This window comes from Ochotona princeps, chromosome 12, assembly GCF_030435755.1.
Source record: "Ochotona princeps isolate mOchPri1 chromosome 12, mOchPri1.hap1, whole genome shotgun sequence".
Classification (NCBI taxonomy): Eukaryota; Metazoa; Chordata; class Mammalia; order Lagomorpha; family Ochotonidae; genus Ochotona; species Ochotona princeps.
Genome location: NC_080843.1, coordinates 69,074,823 through 69,077,875, shown reverse-complemented (window position 1 = coordinate 69,077,875; position 3,053 = coordinate 69,074,823). Strand labels below are relative to the sequence as shown.

General features: G+C 39.7%; 1 non-coding gene across 1 annotated transcript; it reads left to right on the top strand.

Annotated features, from left to right (window-relative positions):
• Positions 1-362: 362 nt before the first annotated feature.
• On the top strand, positions 363-469 carry LOC118758082 (U6 spliceosomal RNA). Its single transcript, XR_004995519.2, has one exon. It is a non-coding gene; the product is annotated as a U6 spliceosomal RNA (small nuclear RNA).
• The last annotated feature ends 2,584 nt before the right edge of the window (positions 470-3,053 follow it).

The following is a 3,053-nucleotide window of genomic DNA, read 5'->3' as shown; positions in this document are numbered from 1 at the left end:
TTTCTTAGAAGTAATTATGATAGAAATCGTTTGATTTATTATCCATGAAATATTAAAAGTTTTGCCACAGAAAAAAATAAATATATCTCTCTCAAAAGATTGCCTGTCTACATCTTGGTCAGAAATATTTTACCTCCATGAAAGACATATTTTTAAATGTTACTTCTTTTTATTATTATTATATCATTTTACGATACAGTTCCATAGGCTCTGGGATTTCCCTTATCCCCTTCCCCCTTACTGAGTTCCACTATATCGTTATTATACTATAGTTCTTCTTACACAGTCATGTAGCAATGGCAGAGAGTCCAGCATCCTATTGTCAAGATATAGTAAACAGTTTCATTGAAAGTCCATCTTTAGTGCTTGTTTCGGCAGCACATATACTAAAATTGGAACGATACAGAGAAGATTAGCATGGCCCCTGCACAAGGATGACACGCAAATTCGTGAAGCGTTCCATATTTTTAGGGGGACAGACTGGTCTTCTGCTAAACATACTGGCAAACCAGGGTAGGGGGCGGGCCTGGTGGGGGTTATTGTGGGTCGCCCCGACTAGGCTGCAGCTCCCACTGGTTGATGTAAGGGCCGAACCAGACTGGACTGCAACACCCATTGGTTCCAGTGCAACTCGGGACTGAAAACAGAACCAACCCAGCAATTGCAATCACCAGCTGATCGGGGTGATGGACTGTGCCGGGCCCTGTGCTTGCTAGAACATACAAGAAACTAGTCTGGGAATACCTCAAAGTTTCTTTGGAGATCTCCCCAATCGAACTGCTGGACTCAGAACTCTAACCAAGAAAAGACAGAAGACAGAACAGGTCAATCATTCATCTCAGCTATATGTTGGCAGCGAAATATGGGGCGAATGGAGACTTTATGATGGACCATATCAATCAGTGGAAGACCTCATCGAGCGAAACTGGCAGCGATTCATAACTGGAGAACTATTAAAACCACTTGAACAAATATCTCAGAGCATGCCCCACATCCGGGACTTGGGGTGGGTGGGTAAACGGGTGGAGCTTCTCCCTCAATATCCCCCTTTACCAAAGATACATGATGGAAACAATATGGACATAATAGTATTACCCACTTCCCTATAAAAAAAAAAAGAAAGTCCATCTTTAGTCTGGAAGTAGACATACATACTGCATTGTATCCTCACATCTGGATATGACAGTCTCTCTTACACAGTTACTGTACCTACCCTTAAAAGAAAAGCCACAGTACAAAATCAACAACAAGAAGAAAAGAAGAAATTTAAAAAAACCCCATGAAGTTAAATAACAGTCTATTGAATGACTAATGTGTCACTTAAAAAATGAAAATCAATAGCATACTTGAAGAAAGTAGTGCTTCTGTATAATCTATGAGTCAGTGAAGAATTTAATCAGAAGAAAGTGTTTTGAAGAGATGAAACTAACAAAAAAAATTAAAACCAATGAGATAAAATTTCCACCATACTTTGTTGGTGAAATGTGTCTCCTGTAGGCAATAAATGAATGGGGTTTGTTTTTAATCCAGTCTACTAATTCATGACATTTGAATGATGGGTTTAATGCATTTACATTCAAGGTGAATATGAATAGGTGGTAATTTGGTTCTGTCATTTTAGCAGCAGGTTGTTCATTGATTTAGTTTTCTGTTGTCACTTTACTGGGATGTTCTTCACATTTGCCTTTGGTTTTGGTAGGTGCTATTCCTCTTCTCTGTCAAGAAAACATCTTTTAGTATCATTTGTAGGGCAGGTTTGGAAGAGGCAAACTCTTAACTTTTCTTTACTGTGGAAGAATTTTATTTCATTTTCAAAGACAAAAGAAAGCTTTGCTAGGCACGTTATTCAATTTTTTGCTATTAAATAGGGAATATGTCACTCCATTCTCTTCTGGCCTGTAGTTTCCTGTGAGAGGCCTCCTGTGAGTTTCATTGGCATTCCTTTATGTGTCAGTTGATTTTTTCAGTGTCAGAAATTTTTGAAGATTTAAGGATCTTTTCCTTATGTTTCATTGAAGAGAGTTTGATTATCATGTGTCTTGGTGAAGACTGCTTTTGGTCAACGCTGAGGAGTTCTGTGCCCCTCCTGGATCTTGTTTCTCAATTCTTTCTCTAGAGTAGGGAAATTTTCCCTTATTATTTCATTGAGTTACACCTTTAATCCCAGCTTCTCTTGCTACACCTTCTGGGACTCCCATAACTCTTATATTTGGCCTTTTAATAGTGTCTTTCAATTCTTGAATACTTTTTTTGGCCTGATCCAGCTCTGCTTCCAGCTTTTTGTTTGTTTCTCTCCTGGACACAGGAAACATCTTCTAATTCTGAGATTTTTTTCTTCTGCTTGCTTCATTCTGTTTTGGAGACTCTCCACTGTACTTTTTTTTTTCTCCACTGTACTTTTAATCGTCTCCACTGCATTCTTCATTTCTGATATATCAGCTTTCATTTGATTAATTTCCTGTGTGACATGTTCCTTAAATTCCTTGAATGCCTGCTTTACGTGCTTCTCACTGTTGATAAGAAGCTTTATAACAAGTGTTTTGAATTCTGTATCCCCTATTTTCTTTGATGTCTTCCTCAGTGAACTCTGAGGTTGGCAGTGGGTTTTGTTCCTTTTCAGGGGAGTTTTCAGTAATATTCATTGTGCCTCTGTCTCTTCTTTTGCTCTTGGTCATTGTACTTGTGGTTAGCAGAGTCTTCTGCTTGGGGCAGGTTTCTAAGCTGTGTCACCCACAGGTCTACAGTTAGATTTTACTTATTGCAGTTGGTACATGGTTCTTTGTCTGCAGTCAGTTGTGCCACTCCCTCCAGTGAGTTCCAGGTCTGGGTTCTTATGTTAGATTTCCACCTTGGTCTCCACAGCCCCAGCTCCTGGCTCACCAGTCTCCTCCACTTCCTGTGATACTGTGCTGAGGCTGCATCTTTGTCTGTATAACCTTTCTCCCACTTCCAATTGGAGCAGTTCCCAGGACTAGGGAGACATCAGGAGTCCTATACAGCCAGGTTGTTGTTGGTAGTAATCATGCAGGAACTTGTTGGCCGTTAGGTCTGAG